Raw genomic sequence first — 16,313 nt, 5'->3', positions numbered from 1 at the left:
TTTATTCCGGTATGTTTATGTTTTAATATATTATTCTTTATTCATTCCAACTTATTTTCCACACCACTACACATAAATGATTTAAAAATTCAAATGCAAATCACTTTATTCCAACTCTTTTGTGGTGAGGTTTTTAAAATGCTGGCAAAATTACCAAAAGATTCGAAAGTTTTGGGTTTTAAATGTCTACCCTTCTGTTAAATATTTTGCAAAAGTGTCGTAGTTGGCAATCTTGCTTACATTTTCGAGAAGACGTAAAAAATCTAAATCAGAAGTATCCATACAAAAAATGCACAGTATTGGTGCCGCTGCAATAGGCAACAAGCTAGCTCATAAAGTACTTCGTACCTAAATAAGAGTATGGTACANGATTTTATCAATTATTGTTCATTCTGAGATTTAACTTAATGTTAACGCAGCACCTCCCTTCCCTTCCACCACATATTATCCAATTTAGATGAAAGAGCAGATATCCATACATGGATAGGTACTCTGAAAAAAGTTGATTAGTTAGTTAGTTAGTCATGGTTGCCAACTTAATTTTTATCAAATACAACGTATTTGTTTGCTTAAAATTGAAGTTTTAATTCCATTTTAATACCACTGGAAAAAATGATAATGGAAGGGATTAAAAGTTGGCACGACTGTAAAAGATACTAAACATTATAAGATAAACTAGATCTAGTAAAATAAAGAAAATGGTAGCAAATATATCTCTAAAAATTTTATTAATTTATAAATATGATTGGTTTGTCTTATTTACTTGTCAACCATCACAAATTCAATTCTCAAGTAATGAGAAAGTTCTCCTAAAAAAAGAACTTTGACTGATGCGTATATCTGGTCCACTTTTTAAATAGTCTGCGCAGACTACTGATAAAATACCGTGTGAAGGCTTTCTGATGTAGGAAGTGATGGTAGTGCCTACATACCCTCCAACTGCTACGGAATTTCCGTAGTTTCAGAAATCTTCTTTTTAGACGGTAGCAAAATTAATGTCTTAATATTTAAAAAGATTTTATTTTAGCGTAACTTGTCCACTGTTACTTATAAAAGTGCAGGCCATATGGCTAGATTCTTAAGTTCTGATAAAACTTTTATGAGAGATCCATTTGCTTTAAAAATTTCTACTTTGGTTCGCTACCACTAGAAAGAATTATTTTCAAAATCCTCATAAGTTGGAGGGTATGTGCCTACCATCAAAATTAAGCATCGTTGGTGCTTCATTTTTTAAAAAACTATTCTCATCAACGAATTAGAACCATTTTTTCATTAATTTTGCTATTCAGAACAAAACTTGATTTTTTTATTTCAATTTCAATTACGGTTGACTTTAAATTACTTTTATAATAACACATTGAAAGCAAAACGTGTTCTCAGGTAACCTTAAAAATAAAAATTGTTCACATAGTCCGGCCACACTGCAACGATCCCTGTAATCAGTCAAATAACCTGGCATAACGATTAAAAAAAATAATTAAGTTATACAGAGCGCTTAGTAAACTGAATTTTTTTTAAAGCTAAAAGCCTACAAACATCACTGATGATGTTATCTTTAAAATATTTGGAAAAAAAGTTGTTCGTAGTTTACTTTAGAACAATAGTTTCCCCAAAATCAATCAGAATGTTGCATTTTTTAAATGTCGTTGTATAAAAAAATATGATTATAAAATTGAAAATCGGCCTTAGTCGTTTGTTTACAATTGTACCTACTAATTTAGTTTCTTAGCTAAAATAAGGGGAAATTTTCTCAAAAAGCCAAAAAAGTTTAAGTTCTGAAAACGATCAACAAGTAGGGAAATTACAATATTCATCAAATTACGCTAATTTTGGTGTACGAATTTAAATTGTATAACCGAATCTCCTGATTTTTGCAGTAGATTTTATCTTTATTTAAAGAGGTAATGAAACATAAATATTAGTTTTTTATCTTTGTTCAAAAAAGTTGAATTAATATGATTTTGGTCACCACTACACATCAATATTTTAAGTAAACATATTAAAGCTGAAACAATAATTTTCTGACGCAATAAGTATGTATAGTTTAAAAAGCACTGTTTTTAACTGTTATATTAATTGCCATATCGCTTCCACTACAGAGAGTTATAAATAGAATGTCTAAAAAACGGCAGCTATTACTACACACAATTGAAAACATTAACAGCATTGTTTCATGGACAAACATTCGAGAGATTTCTAAATGATAAGGAAATTTATCTCAATTAATCATTTTAACCGCGTAATGATTACGCTGTCACATTCGTTAAAACCACAACTCATAAACAGAAACGAGCCGCCGAAAAATTACAAAAGAGATTAAAGTCTTACCACAATTTCTCCCCCCCCCCTCTTAATTCCTTGTTCAGATAACATTACGCTGGGAAGAAGATACCACAGAAGATCATAAATTTTTTTATAAATGAAAATTTTTTTAAAATAAAATAAAAATTTTAAGGAGGACCTAAATGCTTAAACATGTTAGATATGAAAGGCCAGCATATTAACACTTCTGAATAAATGTTTTAGTTTCGGAAAGCTTGAGTGCGAAAAACTTTCCGATTTTTCTTCTGTCCTGGTCGTGCGAAATTTCAAACAATCATTTTCTTTGGGACAGTTTGCCTTGCTTTGAAGATCCTTGTTTGTTAGTTACAACATACATTTGCATTGTGTCTCAATTAAACCCTTGGGGACGGGTGATTCATAAAAGCATTCGTACAAAATCAGAATCAAGTTGTAATTAAATAAAAAACGGTAACTTAAATGTAGTCGTTGCTAATTTGACAGACTTACTTTGCTTTTACTTTAATTATTGTTAGTTTAATCATATATATAATCAATGTTAATTCAAAGTATAACTAAATAGTTTTATTTTGAACAAAGTAATGGTGAATTAAATAAATCAAACAATTATAACTCCGCCCACAAATAAACTGCTAAAGAAATACTTTGATTACCAGTTTTATACGGTTATATATTTTTATATTGTTTTATATTGATTACCAGTTTTATATTGATACGGTTTTATGCTCGCACGTATTTGTGACAGTCGGCGCGAAAGGGTTAAGGCTTATAAATCTTTGCCATGTATAAAGACAGATACATACGGGGTAACAGCGGGATCTGAACCCGCTACCTCTGTGCTACAGAACGATTAGCGACTCGGCGATACAGCTCGGCTCCAAGCATAATTTTTAATTCAAATTAATCTCCATATTTCGACACCTGCCACCAAAAGCAGCACAAACTGATTCAACAGTGGATATTGGCTTACAGAGTTGTCCACTTTCTATGCTTTTTTCTTATTAGATATTTTCAACAGAAAACAGGAAAAATTCGCAGACGTTCTAAAAATTACAAAGCGTTATTTCTCCAAATCTAAGAGAGACTTTCTATACAGTCTATTTTTTATGCAAGGACATTAAACAATCAAAATTTTTTTATTAAATTGCAAGTTTAATCCTTTCTAAGGTTGTGGTAAGTATACTTACCACCAACTTTTAAAGTTTGTGGTAAACCACTTTTAATGTAGGTTTCCATTTGTTAATAACTTCAGCTTTCTTAAAGTGCGTTTGAATAAAATTGGTAAAAATTAGCTAGTTCAAGAAAACGTATGAAAGTTATAAAATACAAAATTCCTTTTGAAGTTTGTAGCATTTATAAAATTTAATTTATAAATAACGAAAAATAAAAGTAAGTAAGTTCCTAATAGGTCATGGTAAATATATTTACCATAAAAAAATAGCACTAAAATTTATATTAATTTTTTTTTAAGCTAAATAAGTTTTTTTTTCTTGCATCAGTTACTGTTCTTATATCAATTTCAATTCCAAAAATACTTTAATTGACCTTTACTAGAAATAAATGGACAGGGTTAATACAAAAAACAGCGGAAAATGAAAAATTAAATCAAAACTCTTAGGTTTCGCGGAAAGAAAGCTCTTAATAGTTCTTCGCACCTCGAATGATTCTTTATTATCAATTTTTAAAAAAAAAATAATAATATATGAAGTAATGCATCGAAGAAAATAAATATTTAATCAAAAATCCAATTTGATGAGAGTAGCGGGTATTTGAGAGTTCTTCGCATCTACAATGATATTCAATTGCGGGAAAAATGTTAAAATTGAAGAAGAAAAAAATATCGAAAAAACGAAGGTCTAAAGTTTAACCAAAAATCCAAGAGGGCACAGGAAAAATACCTTTAAAAGTTCTTTGTGCTCAGAATGATTTTAAATCATAATATACTTGTTTAGAAAATACAAAAAAAAAAAAAAAAATAAGTATTAACAGATTTTACCAAAACTTCAAAATGTGATGGAAAAATAGGTACCACAGAGTCCAATCATATAAGAATTCTTCCAATCCAATTTATGTTTCAATTATGTTTCATGAAACAGAATACTTGAGCTTTAGTTTTTACTCGATTTTTAAAACAGCGCACAGTAGTAACCTCTTTGGAGCTAAATATAATACTTTGTATTATTAACGTGTTGTGGTAGACAAAATATCACGTTTCAAACAAAAACTTATTATCTTAATACTTAATCTCTCCATTTTCAAAAAGTTCTCTTTTAAACTTTCTTCTTTTAAAGTTCTTTCCGCCAAGAATAATTCTAAAAATCAAAAGTTTGTTAAAAAAAAAAAATCGTGAAAATAAAAATGAAGAATCAAACCAAAACTTTAAGAAGGAGAAGGAAAAATTATCTCTTTTACAAGTTTTTTAGGATAACGATTTCTTTTGACAAAATGTTACACTAATTTAACAATCATTGATGAAAATTAAAAAGAAGATATACATATATAAAGAAGATAGATAATAAAATTCTCAGAAACCATCATTAGTATTCAATATAAAAACAAGTGTCGTTCAATCATCACAATTTTCTCTCTCATGAATAACTAATATGTAGATGTTTCTTTTTATTATTATTATTACCAAATATAGAAGTATCATCTCAACTGCTAAATCAAATTGTTGCCATCGGATACGACACAAAAATATAAATAAATCATTATTCGCGCCCAGTGAGATGTCGGGAGAGAAAAAAAAGAGTAGGGAATGAAAAAAACACTTGAGAGATAGATGATGATAGAATTTCTGAGAATTACCAGGCATAGCCTATATCCTTTTCAAATCAAACTTCCGACCCCTCAATTAATGGAAAATAGCGTCCGCTCTAGGCCATATCAAATCAAATAGGAAGAAGAAAAAAATCTTGTCAGAGGAATCTGTATCTTCAAATACTGGGTGATGAGTTGATATTAGCTATCGTGAAAGTGGTGTAAGGTATTAATTAGAAATATTGTTGACATGTTTTTTTTCTTCTTTTTTGCAGGGTAAATATTTTCAGTTGATAGCAGTGAGAAAATAGTTGAGTCCCATCATTCAAGATTGCCAAAATGATGTAGTTATAAGAGGGTTATAATAATGGCCATAATTCTTTAAGGCCTGACGCAATTTAAAAGTATAAATAGTTCAAAGCGTAAAAAGTTTAAGGAAAGTTATTTTGTTATGAACATTAACCCTTTCAGGCCGACTGTCACAAATACTTTACTTTTTACTTTTATTTACAAAAATTGGGCACCTGGGCCTCTTAGCGGCCCCTATCCCATACATCTAGAAATTTACAGAAAATTTATANTAGAAAAACATTGCGTGAAGCTGGACATCACAGTCATCTTTTTACTATTCACGACGTCATTTTGGCTGCACTAATCTACATTGCCAACCTCAAAAAATACCTCCGCGTAATCGGATTTTTCCGACTGTCACAAATACGTGCCAGCATAAAACCATATCAATCAGGGTAAAAAGATAAAACTGGTAATCAAAGTAAGTCTTTAACAGTTTATTTGTGGGCGGAGTTATAATTGTCTGATTTATTTAATTCACCATTACTTTGTTCAAAATAAAACTATTTAGTTATACTTTGAATTAACATTGATTATATACATGATTAAACTAACAATAATTAGAGTAAAAGCAAAATAAGTCTGTCAAATCAGAAACGACTGCATTTAAGTTACCGTTTTTTATTTAATTACAACTCGATTCTGATTTTGTACGAATGCTTTTCTGAATCACCCGTCCCCAAGGGGTTAATCTAAGAAATTAAAGATAACCCATACATATTAGAATCGATTATTAAATTTAAGATTTAATTACACTTTTATAATATATATTTTTAACAGTAAATTGGTAGATTTTAGGGAAGAAAACGGTTTAAACTTGATTAGAAGGAACATATTACCACTATGCTCACATATGGGTTAATACTTAGAACACATTATCGTGCAGGGCGTTCCAGGCAGGGTATCTTTTATCGGGCAGGGTATCTTTTTAACGATAACAAAAGCCTCTGAATTATATAAAAGTAGTGGTGAGTAAAGACAGTATAAATCGAATTTCTTAAACAAAAAATTATATATTAACACGTTGAATGCCATGGGGGTCACCGGTGACCGGCGAAGCCAAGATTATCAGAAACACGTAATTCGAGTAAATTTTTAATTTTTTTATATTATTATAGTTACTAAAATGGTTTGAAGAAATGAATGCAATATAGGACAGACAAAAATAGTTTTATTTATATACACAGAGCTGCCAACTTGCTCCGGAGAGCGAGTAAATATTTTAGAGTGGTAGTGCATTAATTGTGTTTCTTGATTTAATAAATTCAATTTAGTACATTCTTACCCACCACTATTTCGAAACAATTCGTAGGATTATAATTTACACCACTTATTTACAGAAATGTTATGCTAAAGCTTTTAAAAACTAGCAAAATCTGTCGAATATTTGCAAATTTAGTTTGTAGTTATTTACCGTTTGGTCAGACGGGCAAGTCAAAATTAAAGTGGCATTCAACGTGTTAACCCTTTAATGGGCCATTTATTTCTACTAAAGGTAAATTGAAATATGTTTGGAATTAAATTTGTTTTAAGAACAGTAATTGAAATAAGAAAAAAAACTCATTTAGTTTATAAAAATTCCAATTTGTTTGGTGGTAAATATATTTAACACGACCTATTAGGAACTTATTGACTTTTATTTTTCTTTATTTATAAAATAAATTTTATAAATGCTACAAACTGCAAAAGGAATTGTGTATTTTATAAATTTTATACGTTTTTTTTTAATCTAACAAATGGTTACCAATTTTATTCAAACGCACTTCAAGAAAGCTGAAGTTATTAACAAATGGAAACATAAAGTAAAAGTGATAAGTATACTTACCACCGCCTTCGAAAGGGTTAAGTTGGTATCTCTACCATGACGTATAAAATATAAACACTAGTATTGTTAGCCACATGTGTTAAGTGCATTGCTGATTTTTACACTTTATGCTTGAGATTTTTCGGAGTGGTATTTGAGAAAAACAATAATTTTACCAATGCAAATACTTAACGTTGCTTTTCGAAGCTCTGTCGGCAAGGGAAAAAAAAATGCTATAGTTGAAGTACCTTACACTTGAAGCAATACGATGGTTTTAAACTATGTATATAATCTTGCCTTGAACAATTATCTGGGCTTTAGAGCAGACAAATAACTTAAATACTTTAAATGTTAAACAAAAATAATGCGTGGAGTCCCTCCGTGCGGAAGAAGTTAAACTTCGTAACCTGCGACGTTAATTGTAGAAGAATCAGCAGTCGTAGAAGGATCACTAGTTCTATTCCACGACTCTTTTTCCTACTCCGCTCGCTTCCGTGCTCTGTAATCACGGTAATATTGTTCATTTTCCCCTCTTGAACCAGTGGAAGTGCTTGTGGTTGCTTCATCGTCTCGCCGTGGAAAATGTACTTGTATTAATAATGTATGTGAATGCGTCATAATGTAATTTCAAAAGAGAAAACCTAACAATCAATTGATATTCACAAGAGACGTACCTTGACATAACCTTAAATCCGTCGCATTGTCCGTGGGATTGTTTTCACTCATTTTTTACAATTGTTATCCACTAAGTTGGATAATAAAAAATACTATCCTATTAAATTATATGTGTATTGAGTATAGTTAAGCTCTCAATTATATGTGTATCATATCAAACTAAAAAAATATATTTATAGAAAAACAATACTTTTATTATTCTTATGCTAGTGAGAACCAAAACAATATAGAAAATGAATGAGGGAAAACTGAATCCTACCACGTGTTTTCCCGGCTAATAAAAATGTAGCGTTTCGCGTTTAACGCAACCTTGTTGGAAGTCGCATAAGAAGTATAACTTCAAAAAAAACTTTTTTAAAAATTGCCGTTTGGACCACATTTTCTCCCCCTAGATGACCACGTTTTGCGGCATTTTTTAAATAAGCGTAGACAGCTTGATCTAACAGGCGCGAGTAACAGTTGAAAACTCACAGCAGTTATAAAAATAGCATATTATTCTCTAAAAAAGCATCATTACATATCACGGCAGAGTCTCTGAAAAACAGTTTTAATATTTTTTAAAGATATTGCTAGGACTTTTATGTATTTATTTAAATTATTTATCTTTATTGGAGCTCAAAACTATTAGAAGTCAACATAGTTTTACGAAGATTAATATATGAGCGTGTTCATTTTGTTACCATCTAAAAAATAAAATCTCCATCGAAAATAAGGAGATATTTATTCATTGTTTTTACCACTTAAAGTAAAACAAAAAAAAAAAAAAATTCTTTCGTCAGGCAGAATTGAAACACTTATCGTATATTCATGATGGTTTTGCAAGGAAAAAACAGTTAATCTTACAAAAGAAAAAAAGAAATAATATATATATATATATATATGTATATATATACGATATNATATATATATATGCATTCCCAAAATCAAAGCCTTACTTGTAAAAACGTTACCAATCTTGGAGCAACGTTAAATTTCGAATTGGTAAAAAAATTGACTTCTTATTAACGTGAGGAGTTTTATTTTACGACATAAAAAACAGTTTCAATTGGAAAATGCATTAAAATATTTCCATTGCTACTAGTACCAATGATACAAATTTTTACAAAATTGTATTTAAAAATGCAATGTACTGGTTTCCCTAAAATACAGGCAATGTTTCACAATTATAGGAAATAGAAAAACATTGTATATATTATATTTAATTCCGTCCTATTACTTGGTTAATAATCTTAGGATTTCATCAAATTTATTAAAAAATAGGTAAAATTCGTAGGTATGAATAATAAAAAAAAAGGATTTAGACCACTTTTTCTAAATAGAACAAAGATTTGCAATCAACAACAGCAAAATTGCTTATTGACCGAGCGTGGGTTTTAAAAAAGCATTTTCTTTGATAGGCAAGGCATGATATGAAAATTTTGTTATTAATGGTGATTAATGGTATGTTATTCCTGTTATAAAATTATAAAAAAAAAAACAAGAGAAAGCGAATTATAATTATTTACCGAAAATACTTAAACATAAAGAATCTAACTGTTTAACCATAAGATCATTGATAAAGAATAATTTTACTCGGAAAACCCATTTCAAATCGAACGTGCTCCTGTTTCAAATTGAAATTAATGACTTTATATATTGACTGTCATTTATCATTTATAAAAAAACTGAATTACATTTTCAGTTTGTCATTATTACATACTCACTGAAAAGAATATTCTTCATCGGCTCCTAGCACTATTTTTAACTCTTTTTACTTCCCACCTGACGTCAGCTCCCTCTACCGGAAAACCACCACACACTGTGATGTCTTTCACCTTCTACATCCACAACGTGGTTGTATCCCTCTACACCTTCTCTCATTTGTCTTTCCAGCACAGTTGCCAGATGTTATTATGTAATTGTGGTTCAGTGTAAATATGGAAAACTCTCCAACCGTCTTACGTCAAATAAAGGAAGTTTAGTTACGCATAATTGTTAAAAACGTGGTCATGATTAACTAATGCATTGAAGAGCATTTTTTGATAATGAACAGTTTATGATCGAATTTAAGAAACTATTTGGCATAAATTTTTATTCATATTACACAGATCATACACAGCTTTCTTAGTTTTATGTTTTATTCTTTTTCAGCTTATTTGTAATTCTTTTTGCCGCCATTTTTTGTGGATTGCACTTGTGAATTGACTATGACGTACAGTTGAGTGTTGCATAGCAACTTGAATTCTGTTTTTATTATGTTTCCTTTATTTGATAGCGGGTGCGTGAAATTGATAACTTGCAATAGAAATATTGACTGATTTCTAATTAGCTAGAGCACTCAAATTTTTTATCAAAGCTATCTACTCGGTGATAAAGCAAATTTTAATTGTTTCTTAACAGCTCATGAGCAGAATTTATTCTGATATTATCACTAAAAGCAGTTTATCATCAATAAAAATTCTAAACACTTTCCGACTAGCTAGGGGGATCAAATCCCAACTGAGCAACTGCAAGGTTAATCACGATATTTTCGCAGTTGAAACTATTATCGTTTAAAACTATTATCACGATTATCTAAAACTATTATCACGATATTATCGTCAATCAAAGCTATTTTTACCGAGATAAATTAACTACAAAACTCAATTTAACCAAAAAATAATTAACATTTTTTTTCTAGGAGACTAAAAAGAAGAACAGTTTCTTATTTTTGCCACATCAATAATGAATAACGTACGATGCTTCACTTTTTCAACTTTTTTTGCTGGCATCTTTTTTCAGTCAAAAAATAATAATCATCACTTCCTATGTCTTTTATTTTCAATAAAATTCGATGTAAAAATATTCTCTGAGAAAAAAGTTAAAATATGACGTAAAATTTTTATGTAATCTGTTATCCTGAAATTTTTATAATTATTAACCCCATATTGTAAAATTTCTACATTACCTGACGATATATCATGGAATTTCTGTACATACAGAGTGACTACCATATGTAAAATTTTAAAAAGTGTGTCGGCACTTGTTTGTGTGACCACATGCAAAGCCTCCTATAACTGAAAGCCTCCACACGGTTTTTTATAGGTAGTCCGATCATACCACTGTGAAGGGTATCCACTTACAGAACGAGTCATTTAATACAGAATAAAGTTAAAATAAGAAAGTGGTAGCAAATATATGCCTACAAATTTCTTTTATTTATGAATATTACTGGTTTGCCTTATACATTTGTCAACCACTACAGATTCAATTCTCAAATATATAAGATAAATTTCTCTCAGTTACTTTGATAAAAGGCTTTGGGTTCATGCGAACAACTGGTTCACTTTTTAAACAGTCTGAGCGGACTACTTATAAAAAACCGTGTGGAGGCTTCTTGATGTAGGAGGTGATCCCACATGTCACAACTGTTTCAAGAAAAATCTTAAATTTCCACTCAATTTTAGAAACAATAGATAAATTGTATAAGTTGTAGCTATATACTTTACAAATATGTTTGATTAAAAGTAATTAGTAAAAACCTTTTGTTTCTTTTATCTGTTGCTACCAGTTTTTAAATTTTTCTGGAAAGTGGTTACCAGATATCCTGAAGATAAGCTGTTAAATTACGGTACAATACATCGCTACATTTCGATATGGGCGGTCTTCTTCTTTTTTATTTAAATAAACTGGGCCCCTATCCCATTCATCATTAAATTACATACAGTAAGGTAAAATTTAGCAAACATTGTGGTAGCCATAAAAAAAATCAAGCCGTTTGCTTGTGAAATAATAAAGCAATGAAAAAAATCAACATGACAAATTGACGTTTTTACATAACATTAGAAATATTGATTGAAGACTTAAATAAATTAAAAATAAAGATAAAACATGATTTGATATGTACAATAATTGAATTTTGAATAATGAAAGAATATAGGCGGTATGGCCATATATATATATATATATATATGTTTANTATATATATATATATATTGTATATATATCGTAAAAAGTTATTATGTATTTTCTGGTAATATATCACGATATTAAAATTCCGATATTACCTAACACTAAATATTAGCTTTCTTAATTGATGAATATAACCAAAAGATTAGTGAAGCACTTTAAAATTTCATCAACCACTGCAATGATCCTTCGATCTCTAGAACCGCAGAAACCATGCTTTGAATTATTTCCCGCTTCTATGTGTCAAAGCGTGGGCGTTTTTGCGTGTGTTTGGTCCGTTAATCAAACGTTGGGGGGAAGTCCTTCTTTCCTTCCTCCCCCCCTCTTAACTTTTCACAAAGAGCATTCTTGTTTGGTGGTCTCTCGTTGTGTGGAAGATGGAGAATATGTAATGGAGTTGGAAAAAAAAAGGTTATTCACAACTATAAAAGGTCAGAGTTCAAGTCACACGATATATCCATTTACTTAAACGAATAGTCGAAAGCTGGCTATTTTCTCCCTAGGAATTACTGGGTTATATATTATCGTCTTAAAGAAGTATTCAAAATACTTAAAGAAGTGGGTTTTAAACAATGTTGTGCTATAAATCGTGAAATTACGATAGTTTTTAACTCGTGATAACGGTATTTTAAGTTTGTATATATTTATGTTACCGTGCATGACCGAAATCTAGAGAATGTCGACTTTCACCGGTGAATGTTAACAATCACATAGTCACTTTGGTGAACGTCCGAAATATTTGTTATATCCGATTTGATATTAATTTATTCTTTGATATTATTATAATTATGAGATATTTTAATAACTGCTGAGAATAGATTATGAGAAACATCAGTGTTCGGAGTACCGGGTAAATGTATACTGGGCACTTGACATTAAGGAAAAATTCATGTAGAGCATACCGGGCAAATGTATATCGGGCCAGTGGCACTGAACCTCAAAATTTCAGAGTAGAGAATACCGACAAGTGTATACCGGGCAAGGACACTTTACTAGAACTAGTATATCTTTCGGACATTTACCAAAGGTCTAGTCATGCTAGGTCTAGTCAAGTGCCGATTCCCGGTATACATTTGCCCGGTATATCCTACACTGATGTATTTTTAAGGTTCAGTGCCACTGCCCGGTATACATTTGCCCGGTATACCCTACTCTGATATTTTTTTAAGGTCAAGTGCCATTGCCTGGTATATATTTGCCCGATACTCCAAACAATGTTTCTTCTAATCTTTCATAACACTGGCGAACAAATGTTTCATTGCATTTATGCTGGTACTTGATCTTTCTTAATTTAGGTGTGGTGACTTCAAACCTGAAACTAGTTTTCTGAACAGATTTTTTTTTTAATGGCATTTTTAGTTAAGTTTCATTTTTGTCTGGATTGAACAAGTTTATAAAGAACGTATAGGTTTTTGGAAATACATGTACGCTTGTCTGATTCTTTGAAAATAAGACCAAAAACATATGACCTAAAATTACGGTATCATAAACTGAAATGTATTATAGTCTTCTTCCTACCACTCCCTACGTCGTGGGAAAGTGGGGACACTTAATATTTACTGTACATTTTTCGATACTACAAAAAAAAAAGATATTCCCCCTAATATATTCCGCTGTTTGATTTAATGTGCATATATGCGCAATAATTCCAATTATATTAAGAGATCAATATCTCTCGGCCAATTAAATTGTTTATATTCTTCTGAATAGATTAAATTAACTCTTCTAGTAAATCACTGTTCATTTTAATAGGTATCTAGTTGTTGTTTAAAATTACGCTTAAGCAAAACTATAAATTATGACTGAATCAATTAAAATACAATTTACGAAACAAAAGGAAAATAGATATATAAATAAATAAATAATAATAATAAATGTGGAGCGTAGACGGAAAGTTAGCAAAAGTTTGCTTCTACACTCATTCGAAATCTTAACTACATCGTGTTATGGTAACAATACTTTTCCTTACACATTTATACTGAAATTTAATTTATTGTTAAAATAGTGTATATAGAGAGAAAAAAAAATTTTTTTTTCTGTAATTTGGTGGCAAAGGTGACAAAGTTCTTATCTCCACATTCATACAAAATCCTAACAAGACCAATTAAAATAGTATTTATGAAGCTAAAAAAAAAAAAAGAAATTACGTTTTGAATATTGCGCTAATGATGACTTAGCTTTTGTTTCCATTTTTCTTCAAAACCTTAACTAGATTTATTGAAGTAGAATATATGGAAGAAAAAACGGATAGCGTTTGAAATTTAATAGTACAGATGATAAAGTCTTGGCCTTTTTTTGTCAAGAACTGAAAAGCGAATTTATGAAACTAAAGGAAAAGTCATTACGTTTTAAATATGGTGAAAAAGACGGCAAAGTTTCTGTTTTTATTTAAAAAATTAATCGGACTAATTAAAATACAATTTAGGGAACATAAAATATAAAAAAAAGTTATTAAAATGTATTTACAATGAACTAGGCAAAATAAAAGATAAGTTACGAAGCTAAATAAAAAGTATTTACGTTTTAAACAGGGTGGTAAAGATGACAAAGTCATGGTTTTCATTCAAAAAATTAACTGGATTAATTAAAATACAATTTAGGGAACATGAAAAATGGAATAAAAAATAAATAAAAAAAATGTATTCACAATGTGGAGATAAGGTGTCAAAGCATTCACCTCCATATTCACACAATATCTTAATATAACAATTAAAATGTAAAATATGAAAATGAGAAGAAAGAAAATTACATTTGGAATATCGTGGTAAAGGTGCCAAAGCTTTCGTTTCCATATTCATGCAAAAACGAAGTCGTGCGTGTCTGTAAAAAAAACTTTTTTCTTATACAAAGAACGATTCCCTGTGTGGTTGCGTAAGATAGAAAAAAAAAACTAAAACGATCCAGCTTTAAAAAAAAAAAAATCAAAAAAAAAAAAANAAAAAAAAAAAAAAAAAAAAAAAAAAAAAAAAAAAATCGAGAAAAGCATTATTTACAGCGGGACATTCACTCTTAACTTTTTCACTGTTGGATGAACGGTTTTTATTGTGACAACCAGATTTCAACATTTTCCGCTTTTTTCTTCCCCACCAGATACACAACACGGACAGCAGAGCATGATTAGAGCTCACTTTATCCTTTGTTTTGATCTTGACCTCTGATAGGGAAAGCTTACATCAACGGATCGGCCTTGTCTGCTATGTTGTCCTTCTTCGAATCATGCTCCAAACTAAAAAGAAAGTCTAACTACCTGCAGTCGATGCTGAAGTCTTCTTTTTTTTTCCTACCTGTTACTCGAGTAATAATATAATTCCACTTCTAATACAAATTTTCCTTAAAAATTTTAGCAAACAATTTTTAAGTGCGCTATAGTGGAAATCTTAATTTCGCCATCACATTTCTTATGTGAACAAACTGCCAACTTTTGACGTTTAATGGGAAAATTTCTTCTGGTAGGTGATAGCTAAGTATGTATTAATGTATGATTCTCTGTTTTGTAAATTTGATTTATAGGTACTATTTTCCACACCCAGACTTGCGAATAATTCAAAAGTTTGTACGAAGAGCTACGCATGTAACTTGTGGTGAGGCTTTTAAAATGTAGACAAAATTTCCGAATGTTCTAAAAGTATTAGTTTTTAATTGTCTACCACTGTAATATTTTTATAAATAATTAATAATATAAATTTTATTAATGAATATTACTACACTTTATGAAAGCGCAGTAGTTTGCAGTCCTGACGCTGTATTTACTTAATTTCCGAATTTTATGATTTTATCATAAGTTTTTCTTTTAAAAATCGAAAAAAAAAAATTTTATTTTAATATTTTTATCTTTACATTACAAAGTTAGTCCCGCAGTGGACTGATCGTTAAGACACGGTTCCCAGCAGACGGAAGCATCACTGTCTGCGGTCAGTGTGCGGGTGGGTGACCACTTGGATCAGTCTGCGTAGGGACCGAGGGTGTGCGGTATGGGTCCTCGTTAAACTGTGCTACCGTAAAGTGCTCGACTTCGCGCGCAGGTCATCGGGCTTTTGAAGCGGGGGTGCCATCCCCTCTGCAGAGGATCAAAATTGTGATGGCATGTCTTCGGATTATCCTCAGGGATGTTTCCCAGACCGTCGCCAATAGCCCATTGTGCAGCTCTAGTGCGTCGTAAATAAACTACAACAACTTTTTCTTTTTAAAATAAAAAATTTGGACTTTAATATTTTTATCTTTATATTGACCACCACTATCTGCTCGTGAGATTTATTTCGACCACCATTACACATAAATAATTTAAATTTATATAGATTAGTTTTAGCAATGTTCTTCATAACCAATAAGTCTTAGCGTATCTAAAAAATTAAAAAACCCTTAATTTTCTTATGACTAAAATCAATAGAAGAGGTTAAAAAAAAGTTCTGTGAAAAATAAAATATATCTCTTTTTAACATGATTTTCTCCTCACCGTAAACCCAAACTATTAACGTAATAATAACTTTCAACATAC

General features: G+C 30.3%; 1 protein-coding gene and 1 long non-coding RNA gene across 5 annotated transcripts in view; one reads left to right on the top strand and one right to left on the bottom strand.

Annotated features, from left to right (window-relative positions):
* The window catches only part of LOC107445872 (uncharacterized), a 244,730-nt gene that overhangs the window by 175,913 nt on the left and 52,504 nt on the right, over positions 1-16,313 (bottom strand). The gene's annotated exons all lie outside the window — the stretch shown is intronic.
* Positions 3,031-16,313, top strand: part of LOC139426352 (uncharacterized) — a 329,054-nt gene continuing 315,771 nt past the window's right edge. The window contains exon 1 of the long non-coding RNA XR_011637606.1: positions 3,031-3,065. This is a non-coding gene — a long non-coding RNA (uncharacterized lncRNA). The remainder of the gene's footprint in view (positions 3,066-16,313) is intronic.

This window comes from Parasteatoda tepidariorum, chromosome 9 (genome assembly GCF_043381705.1).
Source record: "Parasteatoda tepidariorum isolate YZ-2023 chromosome 9, CAS_Ptep_4.0, whole genome shotgun sequence".
Taxonomy (NCBI): Eukaryota; Metazoa; Arthropoda; class Arachnida; order Araneae; family Theridiidae; genus Parasteatoda; species Parasteatoda tepidariorum.
Note: the sequence above shows the minus strand (reverse complement) of the source record. Positions and strands in the feature narration are given on the sequence as shown.